The 8415-nt window shown below is 45.5% G+C and overlaps 1 protein-coding gene across 1 annotated transcript in view; it reads right to left on the reverse strand.

The window, feature by feature from the left end:
• CNOT6L (CCR4-NOT transcription complex subunit 6 like) overlaps window positions 1–8414 on the reverse strand; it is an 85100-nt gene extending 76686 nt beyond the window's left edge. The window contains exon 1 of the mRNA XM_025206549.1: window positions 8297–8414. The gene's annotated coding sequence lies outside the window, so the exon portion shown is untranslated. The remainder of the gene's footprint in view (window positions 1–8296) is intronic.
• Window position 8415: the final 1 nt, after the last annotated feature.

An 8415-nucleotide genomic window follows, 5' to 3' on the forward strand; every position in this document is an offset into this window, starting at 1 on the left:
GGGGGGGGGGGGGGGCACGGCCTATCAAGGGGCAGGGCTACCCTTGTGGGGGGTAACCAAAACTCATTAAGCAGCCTTCCAGCCAACTGCCCACACCTTTTACTCATTTATAAAAGCTCCATTATCTTCAGTCCAGTTGAGCTCCTTGCCCCACTGTTCCTTTCCCAAGGACATTCCAGAAACTCACTCTTCTATTGGGAATCCTGCCTCTTCCCCTCCCCACACTCTTCTAAAAAGCAAAGCAAGGGCAGTGGCAGGTTAAGATTTATTGGGGCCCTTGAGCAAATAGAAAGTTGGAGGGCCCCCACACCCCAGCAGGGACAGTGGCCCCTTCCCCTCCCAGTGCCGCTGCAGCTGCTAAGGACGGGGTGGGCCTCCGTGCCCTGCAGGGGAGGCTGGGTTGACCCAACCAGGCTGAGGATGGAGTAGCACATGCTCACCTCTCCACCCTGTTTCCCCGCTCCACCACAGTTGGAGCTGAGCAGGGTGAGGGCAGAAGTGGGCTGTTAGCTGTGGGCTTGGGGCTCTCTGCTCTGCTGCTTTTGCCCAGGACCCCATGCCTGCCACACATCTTCTGCCTGCCCAGCAGCAGGAGGCACAACTCACTGTTCCCAATGCTGCCAGGCAGGCAGGGGGCGCACAGCCAGTGCAAGCAAAGGCAGCAGGGTGGAGAGCCCCAAGCCTACAGCAAGCAGCCCGCATCTGCCCTGTGCACAAATCTGGGGGAACCCCTCCCCACCATGCCTCCCAGGAGCAGGGCCTGGGGCAAGCAGCATGCTCAGAAAAACCACCTTGGCCACACTTGGATTCTGCAGTCCACCATTGTCCTGTGTGGAGACAGCTCAGGCCCAGAGCTAATGCCCCAGGGGCAAGAGGGAGGACAAAGGCAGCTGCTTGGCAGACCAGCTCCCCAGAGCCTGCAGCTCCCCCCATGTGGCACCAAGAGACAGGACCTGGAGGTCAGGGAAGACTAAATTACCTGCCAGGCACCCACTGCTCCTCTGCCTACTGCAGCTAGAAGAAACAGGGCGCACACGTGCAGCTGGAGCTGTTCACCCTGTACCTGCCCACAGAGCTCTGCCCTTCAACTTGATCTGCAGCCTCCTACAGGCAGTGGCCACCATACATTGGGAGGCCACAGAAAATCTAGGGAAGTCTGGGCTGGGGGAGGGGACAAGGCAGCCCTGGGGGACAAAGCTCGGCTCTGCAGGCTAGGATGACCTGGGGGCAGAGGTAAGTGCCCTTCCACACAGTCCTGGCTGGCGGTGGAGCCAACTGCACTGAGCCAGGTCAGGCCACCCCACCTGGCCCCCGCCACCAGAGCCGCTGCCTTGAGGCTGGTACCACCCTTGCGCTACCTCTCCCAAGCAGGGCAACAGCAGGCAGTTCAGATGGGCCTGGCCTGGGGCAAAGAGCAGGGCCTGGGAAGTGCAGAGGAAATCCACCCTTTTCCAAGGGAACCCAGACACGCAGGGGGGCCCCTAATTGGCAGGGGCCCCTGGGCCCCCGTGTTAATCCACCTATGGGCAGAAGTCTTTATTCATACATATTTATTAGTTCCAATCACTGCAAGATGCAATTTAACAGAACTGTATTTCCTTAGAACAGGCTTTCCCCAAACTTTTCATCACTAGGTCCCTCCACGCCCAAATCCCCTTGGGAAAATATAACAACTGGTATAAGGCTTGCTCGCATTCTCAGAATCCCTGCCAGCGAAGTAGGCCTTACACTTCTCAAGATACCCTTTCCAAGACAGTATTGCCCCATAGAGGCCAAATAGATTAAGCAGATCCTTGTATTTCAACTCCTTTCAGGATCCCTAACAAGGCATTTTTTGCAGATACTATAGGCTGTTGCAAAGGCAGACCCTTGGCCCACAGGGGGAAGATGCTAGGGGTTATCACACCCAAAATCAGAATCATCTTGTTAATCCCATCTTCAACACTGGGAGTGCAGTGGGTAGAACTCAATTTAGAAAAAGGCTTAAGCCAGCGGCCCATTACAATGAGTCTCCAGAAAATCTTGAAATGTAAAGAACACCTTTGGAGAAGGCAGCATAACCCCCAATTTTCTCCAAGGGAAAGTGGAATATCAATTACTGTGGTGGTGCAAGGGTACAGGAACCATCAGACAGTTCATGCAAGGGTGCATAAGAAAAGGTATCATTTTGGCAGCAGTGCAGCCATATGAATAAGCAAGGCACGTCTGCAGTGCCTTCCCAGAGCCTAAGTGCTGCCCACATGCATGGGCCCTCTTCAAGATGCACAAGAAATAAAATAGCAAAGCCAACTTGACCTCCTGTCCCTCCTCCCCACTTCCCCACCACTGCCTTTGAGCCCCAAGTCTCTGGTGTGCTTGAAAGCAGCAGTCAGAAAGGACCCAAGGCCATTTCTAGGTTTGGTCCATGCAGAATAGGTGGGCAGGCTATATTTCTCAGCAGCACTCAACAGCATTGTGGAAGCAGTACAAACATACCACAAAAGCCACTCCTACTCCCACTTTGATTTCAGCCATCTTGGAATTCTAGTCCACAGGAACTTTTAAAGCAGACAATGGCCCTTTTTACTTGTCAATGGCTACTCTAAGGAAGATCATCCAGGGTATTTCCATGGGCCACCACATACCCACATGACACAGCTTCCACCAGCTGTAGAAAAGAACAAAAATCCCTTTCAATGCACTTTATGTGGCACACCCACTTGCAAGAGGACAACCTGTGCCTGTAGGAAAATTACGTTCAAACTGCACACAACAAGCAATATTTGGGGGCAAAATAATTAAACTACTTATAATCCAAAACTGAGCCAAAGAAAGAGAGGAGTAAGACTTCCCCATCCTATAGGAAGATCTGCTACCTACTTTACTACTCTGGATGGAGCAGGAATAGGCTGCCTTGTCAGTGTGAGTCTATAAATCAAGACACCAAGAGAAGTCAACAACTCAGATTGCATCACACAGAATCGACTGACTCTCGCTTCAGGCTCTCCCAGTGAGTAAACACTTCCTTACAGTCAACGAATCAGATACTTTAATTATGGAACCACCACATGGCTGCGATTGTACTGGGGCAGAGAGAAAACTTACGGCTATTATTACAGTGTGAAGAGCTTGTTTTGAGAATGCAATCTTAACTCTACCGTACTGTTAATTAAAACACGTACTACACTATAAAGTTTCATTACATGTACGAATCTGCTTTCATGCAACTGCGGACATGTCTCTTCATGAAAGAGCTCAGTCAGTAAAAAACAAATACCCTCCAGAGCTGAGGAATCAAGGGGCCAATATCCTAAAAGAAATTTAAAAAAAAAAAAAAAAAAAAAAAAAAAATCAAAAAACCCGCTCTAAGAAAAAAAAAGGTAAGGTTGCGAAGGCAGCCATATTTGGAAAAACCAGATCCATGATTGCTTGTGCAGCTTTAACTCTGTTCCCTTGCACACGTGCCTCATGACAGCGCACTCGTTCTTCATACTCTCCCACACAGAGCCCCACCTCTTTTTTTTTTTTTTTTAAAGAAGTACCACCAGACTGTCAACTCTGAATTAACTATTTCTATGGAAAACAAGCAAGTATTGGCTGCCCCAAAATTCCTCAGACTGGCCTTGAGCCTTCCCAGGAGACACCCACCTGTTTGGAAGTGAAATGGCTCCTAAGTCTCCTTGCCATTCCAATTTTCAACCTACTCTGAGTGTGCAAGTCACCAACCCATGCCAAATACCCATGCCAAATACCATCCCTAAGAACTAGCATTAGACAAAACAAAAGGCCAATGAAGAGCCAACTTACAGCTATTTATAGCTACCACCACCCAAAATTAAGTGTGCAACTTTTCACAGACATGTCTCCACAGCCTATTTCAAACCCGCAGCCAATCAAGTTCTCAGTGGTGCTGCATGAAAGGAATCCACAAGGGTAAAATCTCTACATTAGTTAGCCCATACTAAGTATTTGTTCAAAAATACAAGTAGAAAGACTCCAAAACCAGTGAAACTTCTAACTTTAAACTAGCAAAAAATTACACATGTACAGTTAGCCTCACTTAAAATGAAAGTGAGTACTCCTTCAAGAAAGTTTTCTTTAAGCGTGCACATACAAATACATACACGTCTGCTATTCTCCTGCTTTCTTAAACATGACAATTCTTCTTCCAAAGCTCAATTTTTGATTAAAGAAAAAATAAACCCCAAGACAGACATTCTTTTGACAGTGCAAATGAGACTTGGAAGAAATTGAAAGATTAACATTGGAAGAAAAAAGAACACCCCCCACCAAGAAACTACTTCTGCCTCACGTCTTGAAATTGCACAGAGAAAATTCTGGTTTATTTCTGACCCCTCTCCCCCTACCCATATCTGTTACTGAATTAGGAAAGGTTTTTTTTGTGTGTGTGTTTTGTTTTGTTTTGTTTTGTTTTTTTTTTGGGGGGGGGGGGAGGAAATGGAACAAATTTGAAAAACAGCATAGAAGAAAACCTAAAAATGAAAGTGCTACAAACATTCATACTTTAAAAAAGGAAAATAAGTAGAAACTAAAACTGTCACCTACTTCACCTGTTAGCAACGAACAAAAATTCAGAAAATCTAAAGAATCTGTCTACATCGCTGATCCACTGCTACAATAGTTATATACAGTGCAGGAGACACTGTCTAACAGCAGGAGTTTTTCCATTGGCAGTTACCTAATATTTGGGGGAGGTGGTGTAAGCCAGAAAAAGCCCTTTTCTGTCAACACAGCTGTGTCCAGACATAATAACTACATTTACTGGGGGAGGGAGTACTGTCTTTTTATACACATACCCAATCCAGCTATGCTGGTAAAATGGAGTAATCTTAGCTCTGGTCAACTCTACAAAGTTTTCCCTTATAGTGGAAGGGGGTCAGGATAAAGACAGCCACAAATGCAATGCAATCAAAACACTTCTTTGAAATAAGTCAGATCGGTTTTGCACACGTTAGTCTGTGCCTGCTATAGTAGTGCTTTACTCTCCTGGAAAAGCATTCCTTGTGTGAATGAGCTATATTGGGAAGTTGCACTTTGTTAGCCCTCCCATTTCCCCACTCCCTGCCTCCCACCCAAAAATAATAATCACACACACACACACACACACACACACACACACAGAAAAAAACCCAGTAGTTTTGAAAATAACTACATCTATAGTGGGGATTTCTAGCGGCACAGCTTTGTCAGTTGGGGGCCAAGCTGTTTCACAACTGACTGATAGAGCCATGCCAGGAAAAATCTGTATCGCAGGCCTGTTCTAGGTCTCAACAGGAGTCAAGCAGAAGTTGCACTGTTTCACACTGCCACAACTGCATTCACTGAACCACTATACTTGTTCTCATCTAGCTGAGAAAGTATTTGCACTTCAACTTTCATTTGTTAAGGCCTTCAAGGACAGAGACAGCATAAGCAAAGATACAATCTAGATATACCTATATACATGGGTTTTTCATAATTCTATTAAATTCTGACGAGAGAGAGAGAGAATTACAAATTCCTCAAGCCTAGAGAGTAGGTTACTCAAGGGGGAAACATTAGTCACTCAAGTGTGGGGAGGCTATAGTTATATTCATTTACTTGATTATGAACAAAAACAGAAAGCATAGTCAGTACAACCTGGCAAAATTCTACCCACAGTTACCTTCAACAGGCAAATAAATTACCATTAGGGGTTTTTTTGTTTGTTTGGTTTGGTTTTAAATCATCAGTCAGCCCAAAAGAAAATTGGGCAGTAGAATTCATGCCTGAGCTGGTAACTGTGCTTAACAGTTTTGCTCAGAAGAATCAAGACTCAACATGAGATTCCAGGTCATACATCTGTTGGACATGAGCAGCCAGCTCCAATGAAGCAGCAAACAGCAACATAACAGAAGTAGAAGCACCCGCATCTATTCTGAGCAATGCTACACAATACAGAAGTAAATAAAACTTGTTCTCCCAAAGGAAAATAAGAAAAAGATTTAAAACGTCCATGTACAGTACTAGGTTTCCTATCGATCTATTTTCCCTGAATAATTATTAGAACAAAGCAGTCTGAAGAGTAAATACACTGCTCAAATGAAAAACACTTGAGCACAGGAAGTCAGACCAAAATACTGCACTTGTGTGCACCACAGAATAGGCCACAAGTAAATGAACCCTTACTTCTCAACATTCATATTACTCTTTGTAAAACATTCCTGGCCCATGAACTTACAACTAAAATTACTGGACCAATATAATTTTCAGTTGAATATTAAGACCCACATTCACAGTGGGTTCAGAAATTCCCCGTGAACATGTGTTTTGAATGAGCGAGTGAAATCACTATTGCTTAAGTACATCTATATTTCATATCTTGTCAAACCATCCATTTTTCTTAGCTCTCCAAATTATGATCTGTAATTTTTTGAAGAATGACTTACTTAGTCTACTAGTTAAAAAGTACTTTTTGCCAACAATGCTATCTTTTTTTGCCCCATTTTTCAACAGCAGTTGCAGAGGCTGAAGCCAGATAGTTCATTAATCTCTTATTCCAGCTTTGGGTACACAGGAAAGTTTTTAGCAATTATGCAATTATGATTCTCTGGACAGGCACATTTATTCTGGTGTACAAGTGACTTTTTCAGATTAGCTTTATGATATCCCCCAATTAAAAAAAAACCCCACAGAGCATTATTCAGAGGTTATATGGGTATAAATCTTATTTTTAAGCTATACCAAAACTTCACGCACAGAAAACACTGGGACCTGTAAAATTGTACATGCCAAATCCCAATCCTATAACACTGATGCACATGGCTAATCTCATGCACATGTACAGCCTCAATTAAATCAACGGGATTACTCACTCATTTACAAGTAAAGCACTTAAATAAGCATTTAAAGAATAAGGGCTCAAGTATAGATGTCACCACTACGAACAACCCACACACACACACACAAATGTGCTCTCTCCAAGCTGCTTAAGAATACCTCTCATCTAGGTCTCTGTATCATGTCTCAATTCCTGCACTCTTTCTCTGGCCTACTGTAAACTTACCATCCTCAATTCAAAGCCCTGCTGCCAAGACCATCTTCATAGCTGACAGTTCATTCACGTTCCATATCCATTTGAGCAAGTCCACCAGATTCCTCCTTCTCTATAGTATCAATAAAACTTCCTGACCTTCAGGGCCTTTGAAATTGTCCTCCTGCCCTTACACAGTAGAGCTACTACCTTGATGCACCAACCACACACCTCACCCCATAAGCATTGCCAGCCTTTACCATGTTAGGCCGTACTTCTGAGAGCCTCGTATATACTTTCTTTCATGCCACTACTGTTCCTGGAAGACGTTTCCCCTAAAAATCTGAAAAGGAGCAATCTGATTTTCCTGCAAATCTAACCACAATGTTTGTAGAACAATGCTGTGTTTCTAATGTAGCTTGTCACAGGCAAGTTCAGGTACAAAGCATGCTTCTATTACTTTACCTCACCCTCCTCCCTAGCCCAGGTTAGAAATGTGCTTCTATTACCTTTCCACCCCTCCATCTCATTTTCCTTCCGGAGTGCCAGTGACTGCCAATGCAAAGTTTTGGGGGGCAGGCACTGTCTTTTGTCTATGTGTCTGTACCAAGGCCCAGCCTCTAGGCCAGTGGTTCTCGACCTCTGGCCCACTCAGCACACTGCTATGGCCCAATGTTTTGAAAACAAAATATTTTTTAAATGGCTATACAGGAAGTCAGTTGTGTGGGCTGCACCCACACAACACATTGAGGCTACAAGTGTGGCCCACTATGGCAAAATAGATTGAGAACCACTGCTATTGTAACACTTCATAAAAGAGCACCTTCTCGCTACATTAAAAGGAAATTAGGTCCTTTCCCCATCCTGAGGATCTCTGTAATCACTAACACTGGTTACATTTTGGATGGCAGTTTGGAGGCTAAGCATGAAACAAACCACCATGGCAAGGAAAGAGCCTTGGAAGGAAAATGCACTCTCTCTACTGCCAAGGTATGGCCCCCTTCTCAAAACACCCAGGCCCTTGGCTGACGTGAGGCTTTTAAAACATAGATGAACCAGTTCATCACACCACGCACAACACTGTGACAGCCACGAATGTGATCTACACCCAGGTCGCACCTCGCACGGAAGTGGTGGCTAACCTCAGTCCCAAAACCCCTGTGCAAAGTCGCAGTGACCAGGCCGCCCACTTGCGGCACAGCGAAGGGGGAACAAGCCACAAAGCGCCTCCACAAGTGACGTGACACTGTGTGGCCGCCTCCCGCCACACCATCAGCGGCCGCAACACCTCTCCCCACCTCTCACCTCTTCCAGGCTCCCCAAGCTCCGCCGGCACCAAAACCACGCCGAGGGCATCCCAGGGACTCAACTGATCAGGACAGACTTCAGTTTGAGCTCAGCCACACGCCCAGCTAGCCCGCCCC

This window comes from Alligator sinensis, unplaced genomic scaffold (genome assembly GCF_000455745.1).
Source record: "Alligator sinensis unplaced genomic scaffold, ASM45574v1 scaffold989_2, whole genome shotgun sequence".
NCBI lineage: Eukaryota > Metazoa > Chordata > Crocodylia > Alligatoridae > Alligator > Alligator sinensis.